This window comes from Eriocheir sinensis, chromosome 12 (assembly GCF_024679095.1).
Source record: "Eriocheir sinensis breed Jianghai 21 chromosome 12, ASM2467909v1, whole genome shotgun sequence".
NCBI lineage: Eukaryota > Metazoa > Arthropoda > Malacostraca > Decapoda > Varunidae > Eriocheir > Eriocheir sinensis.
Window position 1 is genome coordinate 90,530 of NC_066520.1, and position 17,208 is coordinate 107,737.

A 17,208-nucleotide genomic window follows, 5' to 3' on the forward strand; every position below is an offset into this window, starting at 1 on the left:
GATTTTGAGTTAAGGATAGACCGAGGATGTTTAGTGTTGAAGATGGTGACAGCTGAGTGTTGTCGAAGAATAGGGGATAGGTGTTTGGAAGATTGTGTCGAGTTGATAGGTGGAGAAATTGGGTTTTTGAGGCATTGAAGAGCACAAGGTTCCTTTTACCCCAATCGGAAATGATAGTAAGGTCTGAGGTTAAGCGTTCTGCAGCCTCCGCCCTGGAGTCATGTAATTCCTGTTGAGAGGGTCTTCTGTTGAAAGAAGTTGAATAATGCAGTGGAGTCATCAGCGTATGGGTGGATAGGGCAGTTTGTTAAAGAAAGAAGATCATTGATGAATAACAGGAAGAGAGTGGGTGATAGGACAGAGCCCTGTGGAACACCACTGTTAATAGGTTTAGGGGAAGAACAGTGACCGTCTACCACAGCAGAGATAGAACGGACGGAAAGGAAACTGGAGATAAAGGAACAGAGAGAAGGATAAAATCCGAAAGAGGGCAGCTTAGAAAGCAAAGACTTGTGCCAGACGCTATCGAAGGCTTTCGGTATGTCTAGCGCAACTGAGAAAGTTTCACCAAAACGGCTAAGAAAGGATGACCAAGAATCAGTTATTAAGAGAGCAAGAAGATTGCCAGTAGAACGCCCCTTGCGGAACCCATACTGGCGATCAGATAGAAGGTTAGAAGTGGAAAGGTGCTTTTGAATCTTCCGGTTAAGGATTGATTCAAAAGCTTTAGATAGACAGGAAAGTAAAGCTACAGGGCGGTAGTTTGAGGGATTGGAACGGTCACCCTTCTTAGGCACAGGCTGTACGAAGGCGTACTTCCAGCAGGAAGAAAAGGTAGATGTTGATAGGCAGATGCGAAAGAGTTTGACCAGGCAGGGTGTCAGCACGGAAGCACAGTTTTTAAGGACAATAGGAGGCACTCCATCAGGTCCATAAGCCTTTTGAGAGTTGAGGCCAGAGAGGGCATAAAAAACATCATTGGGAAGAATCTTAATAACAGGCTTAAAGGAGTCGGAAGCGGGATGAGAAAGAGGAATATGCCCAGAATCGTCCAGAGTGAAGTTGTTACAGAAAGTTTGAGCGAAGAGTTCAGCCTTAGAGATAGAAGAGACGGCATTGCTGCCGTCTGGGTAAAGAAGAGGCGGGAAAGAGGACGGAGTTAAATTGGAGGAGATATGTTTGGCTAAGTGCCAGAAGTCTCTGGAAGAATTAGAGAAAGCATGGTGTTGACATTTGCTATGGAAAAAGGAGTTTTTGGCAAGTCGAAGAATAGATTTGGCACGATTCCGGGCGGAAATGTAAAGGTCCTGGTTAGCGGGAGTTCGAAGGCTCTGGTAGCTTTTGTGAGCTGCCTCTCTATCTTTGACAGCACGAGAACAAGCGTGATTAAACCTAGGCTTTTTACCATGGGGAGTAGAGAAAGTACGTGGAATGTATGCCTCCATTCCTGAGACAATCACCTCTGTGATGCGATGGGCACACACAGAAGGGTCTCTATCCTGGAAGCAGTAATCATTCCACGGGAAATCGGAAAAGTACATCCTCAGGTTGTCCCACCGAGCTGAAGCAAAATGCCAGAAACATCGCCTCTTCGGTGGGTCCAGAGGATGTACAGGAGTGATAGGACAGAATACAGAAATAAGGTTGTGATCGGAGGAGCCGAACGGAGAGAACAGTTTGACAGAGGTAGGCGGTGGCTGAATGGGTAGCAAGACGGCCCCGCTTTCAGGAGGACGCGAATTCAATCCCAGACCGGTGCCACCAAGCTGGGATTTTTCAGCCGCCGCCGAGTGGCTTAAAAAAAAGAAAAAAAAAAGAAAAAAGAGTAAGCAGAAGGGTTAGAGGTAAGGAAAAGGTCTAGTATGTTGGGCCGGTCTCCAAGACGGTCGGGAATACGTGTAGGGTGCTTAACCAACTGCTCTAAGTCATTGAGGAGAGCAAAGTTGTAGGCTTGTTCACCAGGATGGTCAGTGAAAGAGGATGAAAGCCAAAGCTGGTGGTGAACATTGAAATCTCCCAGATGGAGATTTCAGCGAAGGGAGAGTGGGTCAAGACGTGCTCCACTTTAGAGTTCAGGTAGTCAAATAATTTTTCATAGTTAGTAGAATTAGTTGAAAGATAAACAGCACAGATGTATTTAGTAATAGAATGACAATGAAGTCTTAGCCAGATGGTGGAAAATTAAGAAGAGTCAAGGTCGTGGGCACGAGAGCAAGTGATGTCGCTGCGTACGTAGACGCAACATTCAGCTTTGGATTGAAATTGAGGATAGAGATAGTAGGAGGGAACAGAGTAGAGATTGCTGTCAGTACCCTCAGAACCTGTGTTTCGGTGAGGAAGAGAAGGTGAGGTTTAGAGGAGAAGAGACGGTGTTCCACAGAATGAAAATTAGAACGAAGACCGCGAATGTTGCAGAAATTGAGAAGAAAAAGGTTCGAGGAGTTATCAAGACACCTCTCAGGTCGGCAGCCAGAAAGGGAGTCCTCCCTGGGGGAGTTTGTGGTCCCCCCTCCAGGCGAGGACTTCGAGGCACTGTTGTTGAACGCCATTTTAAATTTTGAATTTTGGGAAAAGGTGTGTATGTGTGTTGTGTGAATGTAGCGTGGTGTGGATAGAGAGAGGATCTCTTTTTAGAGAGCATGCTGAACTACTTTCTGGTGTAGATGAGACAATAGGGAAACGGTTAGTGAGGTAATGGGAAGGGTCTATGGAGGGCTCTGCACCCTCCTCACTTCCCATATATACCTCACCGGGAGTGGCTTGCGCCCGTTCAGTAGGTGTCTTCCTACCTACTCCAACTCCTGTTTATTAGTTATTTGGTTTGTTCTTGTTTGTTTGTGGTTTGTGTTTTTTCCTGTTTGGTTCGTGTTTTTTTGGCACTTTTTTGTCAAAGAAATATTGACGTTAAGTTTTGTGGGGGTTTCATTTTGTTGCTTTTTTTTCTTTTCTTTTCATGTCAAGTGCTCAGTACATTTTTTTTCTTATGTATTTTCCTCGTGTAGTTTTATTCCGTGTTTCTTTTTGTGTGTGTGGTGGGGTGGAGTCATGATGATACTATGGTTTTATTTTTGTTCTTTTGGTATTCCCAATTATTGCTGTAGTTTTCAAAGTAAGTTTTTTTTCTCCCTGTTTCGCATTCTTTTCTTTCACCAAACTTCGAAATGATTGTTATCTTTTTACATCCCGCTGTATTTTTTTTCTCTTAATATTTCATTTTTATTCCAACATTGAAAGTACACTCTTCCTATTTCTCTTTCTCTCGTTTTCCATTAATCTTATTTTCTCTTTCTTTCTCTTCTCTCCTCCTCGCATCGTTTCTCTCTCTTTTTCTAATTCTCTTCATCTCATTTTAGTGGTTCTTGCGTGCTATTTTCTGTTTTTTACATATTTTCTTTGACGCCTGAATTCCCGAAGTATTCCTGTAGCTCAAATATTCCTGCGGGTATTCCAGGATTCCACTTTTGCTGCTGGATTCCTGTTGGGGCTCTGAAATTCCTGCAGGATGTCCCGAACGACTGTTTTTATTACCTCGTTCTTATTCTTTCTTTCCTCTTCTCTCCGCTCTCCTTATCTTCATCGTCTTCTCTTTCTCTTCGTCGTTTTGTTTTCTTTCTTCATTTCTTTTTCTCCAATTCTCTTCTCACTTTTTACTCGTTTTCCTTTTTTCATTTTCTTCTCTGGTCTCCTCTTCACCATTTTCTCTTCATCGTCGTTTTTTTCTTTATTTCGTTTTTCGTCGTTTTTTTCATCTTTTTTACTCTCTCCTTCTTTCCTTCGCGTGTCTCCGGGCTCTTTACAATTTTTTCCTTTCTCTTCGTCGTTTTATTTTTATTTTTTCTCCATTTAGTTTTTTTCTCCGATTTTCTTTCATTTTTTTCACAGTTTTCTTAGTTTTTCTCTACTCGCCTTTTTTCTACTCCTTCAGTTTTTGTTTTCTATTAGTCCTCTGTCTTCTCATTCATTTTCTTCAGATTTCTTGCCTTTTCTTCAAGCGTGTTCGTTATTTTCTACTCTTTTTTTCCTTACTTGTTTTGTTTTCATTTGTGCTTCATTTTACATTCTTCTGTAATTATCTTTGCTCCTTTCCAATCCTTCATTTATCTATTTTTCTTCGTTGCTTTCACTCCTTTCCCTGTTCCTCACTTTCTTATTTTTCTCCTATCATTTCTCTTCATTTCTCCATTTTATTCAGTTTCCTTCTCCATATTTTCCTTGTATATAATTTCTATTCTCTCCATTTCTCCTCGGCGATCTTCTTCCCATTTTTCCTTCTTTCACTCTTCTTTCTCCTTGCATGTTTCACTCTCTTCCTTCTCTCCCTCCCTCTCTTCCAGTATTTAACTTAACCCTCTCCTACCTCTCCCTGAACCTCCTTTCCTTCCCTCCCTTCCTTCCCTCCCCTTTCTTCCTTCCCTCCTTCCTTCCTTCCTTCCCTCCTTTTTTCCACCCTTGGCTAGTTTTTTTTTTGTCTTCTCTTTCTACCTTTCTCTATTTTATTATTTTCTTCGTTGATAGGCCATGCATCTTATATTGTTACCATTATTACTCTATCTATTTATCTATCTATCTATTTATCTACCTCTATTTATATCTGTCTATCTCTGTATCTCCTTTTACAGGCTTACCTTTTTTCCCATCACAAAATAGCTTCAATATAAGTTTTCTCCCTCCTCATTATCCTCCTCCACACACACGTTCCTATCATCCTCCGCTGCTTTCCTCCATCCCTATCCAATATACGTAGCAATATATCTCTCCATTTTTCGCACCGACAATATCTCTCCCTCCCTCATTCTCTTCTCTTCCTTCTTACTCCTCTTCTCCTTCTCTCTTCTTTACTTTGGATTTCCTCCCTCTTTCTTTCTCTCATCCTCTATTGCCCTCCTGCTCTCCCTGTTTGTAATTTTTCTTCTCCCTTCTTCCCTCTCCTTCTCCCATCTCTTCCTTCTTTTCTCCATTTTAGATATTCTCACTCTCTTCCTTGCTCTATCTTCCATTTCTCCAATTCTCTCCTCAACAAAACCCTCCTCTTGTATCCTTTATCTTTCCTTTCTCTTCCCTCCTTCTCTCCCTTCCTCTTCTCCACTCAGGACATTCTCCCTCTCTTCCTGTCTCCAACTCCCCGTTCAACACATCCCTTCCTATTTATGTTTCCCCTTTCCCTGCTTCCCTTCTATTCCTTCTCCCTCCACTCCCTTCCCCTCGTCTTCTCCCCGTTGGATACCCTCCCCCTTTTTTCTTCCGTCTTCCTCCACTTCTCCCTTCAGCATGACCCTCTCTTTGCCCTTTCAATCTTCTTCCTTTACTCTTCTTCCTACTCCCTCGTTCTCTGTCTCTTCTACTTCTTCGTCCACACTTAAAATAAACACACCCTCTCTTCCTCTGTCTCTCTCTCCCTCTCCCTCCCTCCCCCCTCAAATACTTCTCCTATTCGTTCGTCACGCAGGTAATCTAACATTTTTTAAGACTTATGTTGCTACTAATTACGCCAGGTGAGCTTCCTTTGTCCCCCATCCCTACCTGCCAATCCCCCTTCCCTTCCCTCCCTTTCCCTTCCTTTCCCTTCCCTTCACTTCCTATTTTTTCCCTTCCCTTCCCTTCCCTTCCCTCCCTTTCCCTTCCTTTCTCTTCCCTACCCTACCATTCACTTCCTATCTTTTCCATTCCCTTCCCTTTCCCTTCCTTTCCCTTCCCTACCCGACCCTTCACTTCCTATCTTTTCCCTTCCCTTCCCTCCCTTTCCCTTCCTTTCCTTTCCCTTCCCTACCCTACCCTTCACTTCCTATCTTTTCCCTTCCCTTCCCTCCCTTTCCCTTCCTTTCCCTTCCCTACCCTACCCTTCACTTCCTATCTTTTCCCTTCCCTTCCCTCCCTTTCCCTTCCTTTCCCTTCCCTACCCTACCCTTCACTTCCTATCTTTTCCTTTCCCTTCCCTCCCTTTCCCTTCCTTTCCCTTCCCTACCCTACCCTTCACTTCCTATCTTTTCCTTTCCCTTCCCTCCCTTTCCCTTCCTTTCCCTTCCCTACCCTATCCTTCACTTCCTATCTTTTCCCTTCCCTTCCATTTCCTTCCCTCCCTTTCCCTTCCTTTCCCTTCCCTACCCTATCCTTCACTTCCTATCTTTTCCCTTCCCTTCCCTTCCTATTTTTTCCCTTCCCTTCCCTTCCTTTCCACATCTCTATCTTTACCTTCCCCCTTTCCTCTGTCTACATAGATGGTTCCCTCTCATCCCTTTTCTAACCCTTCCCTTATACTTTCCTCCCCTCCTCCTTCTCTCCTCCTTTTCCATAACCACCATCTCCCCATCCCACCTTCCCTATCCTTACCAAGGTGTTCCCTTTTCCTCTCCTCCTTTTTATACAGCATTTTTCTTCCTTTTCTCCCATCCTCTTCTTTTCCACTTCCCTCTCCCACCCTCCACTCCGTCGCCTGGAGGACAAGGGGTGCACCAAGCACACGTAAGCACTAAATCAGTACCTGGGAGCGTCGGGGCCGGAAACTGATCATTTGTCAACTTAAGGCACCGCCGGGAGAATTTTTTTACCTGCAATTTTTTTCTCGTGGTTTAGATTAATGATGAAGATGAAGGTTTTGTTTTTTGTATTATATTTTTGTTTCTGTCTGACTGTCTGTATGTGTAAGCGTTTTCGTGCGTGTGTGTCTATGTTTCTCTCTCTCTCTCTCTCTCTCTCTCTCTCTCTCTCTCTCTCTCTCTCTCTCTCTCTCTCTCTCTCTCTCTCTCTCTCTCTCTCTCTCTCTCTCTCTCTCTCTCTCTCTCTCTCTCTCTCTCTCTCTCTCTCTCTCTCTCTCTCTCTCTCATCCTATCTATGTATCTATCTGACTATATTTATCTGTCTACCTATCTATCTACCTATCTCTATCTGTATCTATTTATCTATATCTTTCTCTAGTGTATATACAAAGGCTTTTTTATTCCTTTTCCGTGTCAAGAGACGAGTTAATTTATTTGTCTTATTCTTTTTTTCCGTCTTGTCTTTAATCTGCTTTCATGAATAACACGGGTTCTTTTCAAGTAACTTGCATCTTTTAACACCATTTCCTTGGCTTAATTCTTGCCTGAGATTATACTTGTTATATATTTCACGTATTGAGTTCTTTCGTTTTATGTTCATGTTCTTTTTTTTTTATTACTAGGACACACATTTGTTATTTTTTACATGTTACACCGTTTATTCATACATATATTTTGCACCTTTAAATCATACATTTTACACTTTCACCTTTTATTCAGACTTCTATTTCACCCCTAAAATTCATACTTTTTTTACATTTTGCGTTTCTGTTCATACTCTTTTACATTTTATCCCTTTTATTCCTATTTTTACATCTTACCTGCCCAGCCTCGGTTGCCTGAGGAGTACAGTACAGGCAGACTTCGTGCTCTAATGACTTTCCTCACGCCCAAGGTCAACATATATTTTTTCCTAACTTTCGCACCATTTTTATTTTTATCCGTAACGTTCGCTCAGCTCCGTTTTCTTTCTTCCTCCGTCCAGCTCCGAGTGCCGGTGTTTGCCTCGTGTGCGACTCGTGCTCGTTCTGTTTGGTTTGTCTCAACTTGTTCCGTTAGTGAGTCTCCGGGAGTGTGTTTTAGTTTTAGACATTACCTGGATATGTTGTGGCCGGGACGAGTTTATGTGAGTACTCTTTTTTTTTTTTTTTTTTTTTGTGTGTGTGTGTGTGTGTGTGTGTGTGTGTGTGTGTTCATATATCGGTATCATGTGTTTTCTGTTTCTATATTTGCTGTATATTCGTGGGCGTGTGCTGTTAACTAAAACTTTCTCTTTGTTTGCTTTGTGTATATTATATTGATGTATTTTTGTGTGTATTGTGTTTCTCTCTGATTTCTGGTCTTTTTGTCCCTCTGTATATATATATATATATATATATATATATATATATATATATATATATATATATATATATATATATATATATATATATATATATATATTTTTTTTTGAACAAGGAACCAAACCCTCATTTATGCAGGGTTTATCGTGGATACTTTTCCGTCAACTTGAGTTTTATTATTATAAAAGTGTAAAATTCAAGTAGGTGTGCGTCGGCGAGATAACATTAAATATTCAGAAAGTTCTACACCAAAGATTTTTAGGTGCATTTTTCTTTTCTTTTACAGGAGAAAGGTGGGTTGTGTGTGTCTTCAAGTCGCCACGCCATGCACGTAAGTGTTGAATGGTGTGTGTGTGTGTGTGTGTGTGTGTGTGTGCAAGTGTATATTATAAAGCCCTAACAAAATCAGTCACTGTATCAAAAGAAATATTGGGAAACTTAACTAAACGAACAGTAAAGAAAACGACACCACATCCACCTCCTCCTCCACCCATCCATCGCATCCATCTCTCCAGTGACATCTCAAGTAATGGACGGCGGACTTTTATGATTTTGCGGCGCCCTTGTCATTAAGCCGCGAATTTTGGAAAATCCACCGCTTTGGTGCGAATGGCCAAAACTCCCTTATTTCTGGAGTTACAGAAATGTTTTTGGTATCAATCGACGGCAAAATGAAAGGGCTATATTTTTAAAATAGCGACCTGGCTCCAAAACCGACTCGGAAGGTTGAAAAATCGAATAAATTCGCAAAAAGCGACTCTGATGAAAACCTTTTTATATGTTATTTTATTTTATTTTATTTAGTATTGAACCCTATTTTTTCCCATTTTTTAATAATACATTTAATTTGCTTTCTTTTGATACCTTAGAGAGAGAGAGAGAGAGAGAGAGAGAGATTTGGTATCCAAAGAAAGAAAAAAATAACATATATAATAAGGCGCTTAATATAGGTTGATTTATATAATGAAATGATTATTTAAAAATAGTAGCTTTTTATATAGATATCTTAAAATGATTTTGATACAAGATAGTCAACATACTGAAGTGTTCATATATGAATATTTATGCAGATATATTAATTTTTGTGGCGTCAGGAAGGTTTTTCGTCGCGGCGCGTGAAATGAGTCAGATTCGGCGAATTTTCGTCGCGACTTCTGGTCAAGCTCTAGGAAAAACTACTGAAGCTAGGAAGGCGTGCTTGGTGGCAAATGAAAGCTCTATTAAAACAGATTAATAATCAGAAAAAAAAATGGAAAGCAGTAACTAAATAAAAAAAAAGTTATAAGCAAAAAACTACGACGTGTCAGTCTTCTAGAGGCAATAGCAATACCACACCAGACAAAAACGTCAAAGTGTCTGGAGTTCGTCAAAATTGCTCTCAAAAAGGTTTACGTATCGAGCTCTAGCGACGAAACTACTTGGAGTAGGGAAATGCTAAGTATCATATTGGAAAGCACATTGGAAGAGCTAAATTATTTGTTAAATAAGTTTTTTTTTAATTATTAAACAAATGAGTGGGTTTCAAGGTTGGGAACTCAAAAATAGGTTTTTATCAGAGTCGTTTTTTGCGAATTTATTCGATATTTTACCCTTTCGAGTCGGTTTTTGAGGCCGGTCTCTTATTATTAATCATAGCTCTTTCATTTTGCCGTCGATTGATACCAAAAACTTTTTTGTAGCCGCAGAAATAAGGGAGTTATGGCGATTGGCACCAAAGAGGTTGATTTTCCAAAAACATTTTTCTCCACTTCCTTAACCACCACCATTCAACCACAGCATCCATATCCTACTCCATCTCCCCCCACCACATCCCATTTATCCAACCACCACATTCGTCTCACCCGCCACCTTCTCTATCACCTCCACTTCCTCCTCCGCCATTCCATCACCTCTTTCTTTTCCACTACTTCATCAACCCCCCATACCTTCTCCACTTCCCTCACCTCCACCCCTCCACCATGCAGGCACCCACAGGAGAAACGGGTGGCATCGTGATGTATGGGTGGGAAGGTGGATGACTTGGATGTGTGAAGAGGGTAACCAGAGACTGAATGGAATGCAAGTGATTTGGTAGTATTTGGGCGGTTAAATGGGTAAGGAACCGAGTTAGTGGATGAGAAAAGACAGACAGGGGGTTAGGGGAGGGGGGGAGGGGAGTTGAACGGGCGGGGGGAGGGGTGGGGGGCAGCAATTGTGGGAGCTATTCGTTTTCATTTAGTTCGTAATTAACGCGTGGATACAAATATTTTGGCCTGTGCTGAGAGAGAGAGAGAGAGAGAGAGAGAGAATGGAACACTCCACCAGAAAAAAAAAAATACCCGCATCGTAGACAACATTGTTCTTGTTTACACACGACGAAAAGAAAAGAAAGAAAACGGGTTACGAGATGCGTTTGTGAAGGAGTAACTGAAGTGGTCTCCGGGGCACCCTACACGTCGTCTGCTTTTCCACTACATAATCCGTTTCCAATATGATATTCCCGTTCCTCATAACTTATGTAGGCGTGTGAGAAAACTGAAATACCCAATAACGTAGAGTTCGTTGTTGAAGTGTGCCTCACTCAATGTGGTGTTAATTCTGAAGGAAGCGGTAGGAGGAAGAGGAAGGGGAGGAGAAAGGTGGAGGAGGGAGAGACTACGTTTGAGAGTAGATTTTTTTTACATAGATACTCAGACCACACAGACCCTATGGTCCAGATTAGGTGGTCTGTCCTCAAACCTATGTGAAATTTATATTAATCACATGCCACCAAGACTTTTCACTTCTACTTTAGTAGATATCAATTTAAAGGAATGAATTTGTTTGCATTCAAGTTTTTGTGTCATTGTTTCTCTTTCGCAAGTATGTGATGTGAAAGAAAGAAAACAGAGAGGAGGAGAAAAATATGAGAATCGAAAGAGAGGTAAGATTTTGGTAAGAGGAGGAAGAGGAGAAGGAGTAGGAGGAGGTGTGGGGTAAGAAACTGAGAAAGCGGAGAGTTCAACAGGAAAAAGAAAAGCGGAAAAAGGAGGAGGAGGAGGAGGAGTTGGAGGAGGAGGAGATGTAGAGAACTGTGAAGCTGGAGAAACAGGCAGAGGAGGAGGTGATAGACACCGTGGAAAGCGGGAGGAGTGGAAGAGGAGGAGGAGGAGGAGGAGGAGGAGAAGAAGGAGAAGTAGGAGGAGTAGGTTATAGGTGACAAGTGACTTCATCAGGACAGAGGGGCGTGAAGGGGCAGGAAGACGTGTGGCAATAAAGGTCAAGGCGTGGCAGTCACTCCATGGCGGCGATGACCTTACTGACTGACTGACTGACTGACCGGCCAACGGGCTGGTGACTGACTGGCGGTTATGAACCTATTTTCTGAGTGACTGACTGAGTGAAAGGTTACGGTGGCGACAAACTTTAGGTGACTGGCTAGCTGATAGGATGGCAGTGATTTGTTTCCTAACTACTTGACTAGATGACTGATTACCTGACAAAGAGACTGAGTGATTGACTAATTAGAACAGTTCCATTCCTCGAAAAAAGATGCCAGATTATCTGGAAAGCATAACATGGTACAGAAAAGTGAGTCTACTATAAAAAATATAAAAAATTGCTTATCCCAATGTAATTCAAACTAAAGTTATGAATATTGAGAACAGTTTTCTTCAATAATCTTTGACTCAGCAGCGGTATTATGGTAAATGAAATTATGAATCTTCGGTTGCACCGCTGTACAATATATGACCTGTTGTTCGTTGTTTTATGGTCCACAAAAACTTCTGTACTATCAGTTTTAGGCACTTGATACACTAAAGCAATTAATAAATCACGACCACAGACTTTACTTGTTCATATGTATTTATATCTTGGAGGAAGATTTATACGACTTGGCATTGCAAACCAAAACAAAACCTTCTTCTTCTTTTGACCAGTATCGCTTTTCATCGGCTCTCCCCACATTTCACCATCACTAATTCTGCTACTAAATCCCCTCTCTGCCTATCGTAGTTGCTACATTCTACAATTAGGTGTTCCACTGTTTCTTTCTCCCCAGTGTTCTATAGCTACAGCCCTTTGCATTGGTGAGTCTTGGTGAGGTTTAGTTCGACCCCTCAGCCTCTCCTATCGGCATCATGCGGGTTTCGGTCTTTTAAATTCAGCTCGGTACTTGCCAGATTGAACATTAGTCTTCGTGGATCCTATTGCAAAAATGGCTCAAGCTATACATGCGGCAGGAGATTAGAAAAAAAATGCGAGAATGGTGTAAGCTTGGGTGCGAGTATTTAGCTTGTAATAACTGAATGGTAGAATATTTCTCACCACTTCATATGAAAAATGTTAGCATAAACACTTGGGATCAATGTCTTGTAGAATATAGGCACAGTGCATCATGATTTATCACGTGAGAGATTTTAGATTGTGCGAGTCCTTATCGCTTCAATAGGCCTTGACTCAATTTTAGTTAAAATAGCTAGCGATCACAGGCAATTCGAGGGGTATGGAACCGCTCTCATTGATTGATTGATTAATTTGCTAATTGATAAAAACAGTTGACTGACTGATGAATTGGCAGACAGAGTGACTGACACTCGCTTACTAACTGACAGACGTTCTGACTGATTACCTGCATGTTGTTTAGTTGGATGATCAGTGGTGATGAAAATAATGATGATAAAATAATCATAAATCTGGTAATGTAAAGATAATTTAGCTATATATATATATATATATATATATATATATATATATATATATATATATATATATATATATATATATATATATATATATATATATATATATATATATATATATTCGCTGCGTGATGGACGAACATGCTGTCCTGAAGACCACCCATCAACGCAATGGCGCCACTATAAACACTCGCCTATATATATATATATATATATATATATATATATATATATATATATATATATATATATATATATATATATATATATATATATATATATATATATATATATATATATATATATATATATATATATATATATATATTGCGTATACACACACACACACACAGAGCTAGAGAGATCTCTCTCTCTCTCTCTCTCTCGTCTCTCCTTCCTCCTGCTCTCAAACTGACTGCCCTCTCACCCTCTCCCTTCCTCCTCCTCCTCCTCTTCATTCCTTTGCATACATTCCTCCCTTGTTTACCTATCTATCTACTCCTCCTTTCCTCCCTACCTGCCATCTTGTTTTCTCTCCATTTCTCCATCGTCTCTTCTACTGCTTCCCACCTCCTGCTTTTTCAATCTCTTTTTTTCCTACTTATTTCTCTACTTTTCCTTCTACCTCAGAACATCACATCTCCCAATTGCGTCTTTCTCTTTTCCACCTTTTCTCTCCGCTGCTCGCTCTTACCTCTTTCTTCTCTTCTTCTTCTCGTCTTTCCCTTCTTCCTCCTCACATATTCTTCATATTTCAACCTTCCTCTTACCTCTCTATTCTTCTCTCCCTTCCTCTTTGCTTTTCTCTATGACACTCTCTCTTACCAGCTCCTCCTCCGCCTCCTCTTCCTCCTTCTCTATGCTTTCCTCCCAATCCCTTTTCATACCTTTTCACACCACATTAATTTTCTTTCTTCCTTTTTCCGCCTTTCATCAGCCTAAGTCCACCTTCCTTTTACCTCCTCCCTTCCTCCTTTTTCCTCCTCTTCTTCCACCCTCCCCATTCTCTCTCTTCCGCTTCCTTGCTACTTATTACCTCCCTCCTTTCTTCCTGCTCTGACACTTCCTTTCGTCCCTTCTCTCCGCCTTTCTTCGCTTTTCCTATCGCCCGTCCTCTCTTCCTTCCCTCTTTTCTTTCCTCCATGGCTCCTCTCTTTCCCTACCTTTCTTTACTTTCGCTTATCCTCATACCTCATTTTCTTCCTAATCTTTCCTCCCCCACTTCCCCGCTACCTTCTCCCTCCTTGTGTTCTTCTTTCCTTTCCTTTCTTCTCTCGACTTTCCTGCCATCCTTCTCTCCCTTTCCTTCCTTTAGCTATTTCCTCATACCTTTCATTCCTGACCTTTCCTTCCTCCTACCCTCGCTACCTCGCTCCTAGTATTCTTCCAGTCATCATTTCTTCCTACCTTCATCACTCGAAACTTTCCTTCCTTTATTTCTTTTCTCTTTTTTCTATACCTCCTTTTATTTTTCTCCTTTCTTTCCTCTCTCGGTACCTTCACCCACCTGGCCTTCTTCCTTTCATCCTTTCCTCCACCCCTTCTTTTCTCCTTCCTCCACTCTTTCTATCCTTCCCTCCACTACTCCGTACCTCCATTGGTCTCTTGTTCCACACGGCCTACAAACCTTCAAGGAATATCCAGCAAACGTGAATTATTCAGAGAGAGAGAGAGAGAGAGAGAGAGATATGCGCTGGCCAGCTCGCCCTACCAGTTACCACCATCTTCAATAACATCCATTCCACCTCCAAGTGGCCCACACTTTGGAAGAAAGCAAGAGTGGTGGCCATATACAAGAAAAAAGGCAAACAGGACCCAAAGAACTACCGCCCAGTATCCCTCCTCTCCACTGTTGGGAAAATCTTGGAGTCCCTTATAACAACCAAACTCACGGCCTTCCTCGATGCCCACCATCTCCTCAACTCCAAGCAATTCGGCTTCCGGCGGGGAAGATCTGCTGCAGACCTGCTGCTCCTTAACTCTGCCTCATGGAACCACTCGCTGGACAGGGGACTCGACACCTTCGTCGTGGCTCTTGACATAGCCGGAGCCTTCGACAGGGTTTGGCACCTAGGCCTCATCGCCAAGCTGAAGAGCCTAGGTGTGCGAGGCGCCCTCCTGCAACTCATTGGGGACTACCTCCAGGACAGGGCGTTACAGGTGGTGATTAACGGCCACACCTCAAGCCAGCACCCCATCAATGCAAGCGTTCCCCAGGGCAGCGTACTAGGGCCTCTACTGTGGAATGTTTATTTCAATGACATTCTCCAGCTCATCCCTGAGGCCCAGGCGTACGCTGACTGCCTTCACCAGCGACAGACAGGACTGGCAAGGCACAGTGTGTCGCATCAACATGGCACTCGACAAAATTATCGCCTGGAGCGGCTGCTGGCAAGTCACCCTGGCCCCTGACAAAACACAGAGCAATGGTAATATCCCGCAGGCAAGATATCAACAATCTAGCCGGGCCGGGGATACAACTGTAGGGGAAAACGCTACCCCTTCAAGACTCCATCTCCATTTTCGGAGTGGAGTTCGACGCGGGACTCTCCTTCACCAACCATGCTAAAAAATATCAAAAATGCAGCATGGAAACTCAGCTGCGCATCTCCCATCTACTTGACGCCAAAGGGACTGAGGTGCTCTACAAGGCACAAGTACGCCCCCTCATGGAGTACTCCCCCCTCGCCTGGTCCTCCTGCCCTCCATCCTACCTTGCAACGCTGGATCGTGTCCAGGGCAGAGCCCAGCGTCTGATACAGCCCACAGGTCCTCAGCACGCGCGTGGCTCCCTGCAACCTCTCCAGGAGCGCAGGGATGTGGCAGGCCTGTGTGTAATGCTCAAGGCACACAACCTAAACACACCCCACCTGGCAGCTCTCAAGCTCCCACCCCATATACTCCACCCGAGCAGCACCCACAGACAGGAACAAGTGGCTGTACCCTTCTCCAGGACAGAACACCACTTCCGCTCCTTCCAGCCCCTACAGCCGCCTGTGGAACCAGACCTCCACCATCGCCCGTCACTTCAAAACTTCAAGCGGGAGGTGAACAGCTGGATTAGGACTTCTAGGCAGTAATTCAATGTGTCTTGTATGTAGCTATAGATAGATTAAGCTTAAAACCTTCAACTTTAGCACAATCTTCTGTAAGCCCTGTTTAAATAAAAAAGAGAGGTCACGTCTCTTTGACGTCGGCTGCTGCAGGTCAAAGGTCAAACGCTTCGCTCTCCGCCGTATTGACTTTGTTACTTCTTCCTTTCATTGTTGTTACTGTTATGACATTATTATTATTATTATTATTATTATTATTATTATTATTATTATTATTATTATTATTACTGTTACATCGCTGCTGTTTTCTTACTCTGATCATTAATTATTTTCTAATAGTATTTTTATGTTTGTGATACTTGTCATTACATTACTGAAGTTTTTTTGTCGGCATCAAAATATTTAATTATTAATTATTGCTATTACACCATGATAACCAGTTGTATCGTCATTAGCACTTTTTCTGGGGTATTCAACACCATGTCTTTCTTCTTCTTTTTTTGCCATTGATAAATATTCGTATTTCTTCGGCATTAACAAGCTTCCGCATTTATTCGACGGTCCCTTACATGGGGGGGGGGGGGGTAACGTGGAAAGAAAACCAGAAAAGGTTAAAGGAAGAAGAGCACAATGAAGAGTAGGACATGTGAAGGAAGCGGTGGGAGGGCAAGTGTGACGGAGATGAACTCCGACGCCACGCGCAGCTGAAGCCATGGTTCTGCCTTGCCTTGTTTTCTTATTTTTCTTTATCTCTTTCTACTGCTTCTGTCTTTCCTTCCTCCTCTCTCCCTTATTCTTCCTTCAGTATCTCTTCTCTCTTTATCTTTCCCTAGTTCTCTCATGCTCTCTCTTTCTTCTTCTCTCCCCTGTTCTTTCTTCTTCATTATCTCCCCTTCCCTTTACCTCTCTATTTCTCTCCTTTCGTACGCTTTCTTCTCTCTCCCTCATTGTTTCTTCATTATCCCCTTTTTTACATTTTCTGTCCTATGCTCGTCGTTGGTAAGTTTTGTTTTCTTTTTTGTTTTCCATTCCTCGTCGATCAATCTTCCTTCCCGTCCTTTATTCCTGTCTTTCCTTTCTTCTTACCTTTTTTACTTTATTTCAACGCATATTTCCTTGCTTCCCTGCCTGTTATTCCTTTTCTCTACTTATCCTTCTTCCTTCCTCATCTTCTCCTGTTCCTCCTCTTCCTCCTCCTCCTCCTCCTCTTCCTCCTCCTCCTCCTCCTCCTCCTCCTCCTCCTCTTCCTCCTCCTCCTCCTCCTCCTCCTCCTCCTCCTCCTCCTCCTCCTCCATTCTGCCACTCCCCCGCCATTATTTATATGCCATTCCCTTTTCTGCTTTATTTAACTTTTCCTCACCCTGCTTTCCCCTCCTTCCCCCTACCTTTCCTCCTCCTGGTGGGAGGGGAGGAGCCTTCGCCTTTGCTGTCATGTGTCTTTGACTCGTAGATTAGAGTAGATGGTAGCAACAACAAACAGCCTAGTTAGGACCAAGAGGTCTGTTGCTGTTTGCTTTTCCTTTGTACTCCTGTATACTCCCCTTCCCTGCTTATCTCCCATCCCTCTTGCATTACCTAAAAGCTCTTAAGGTTTACCTCAATCTCTCTCTCTCTCTCT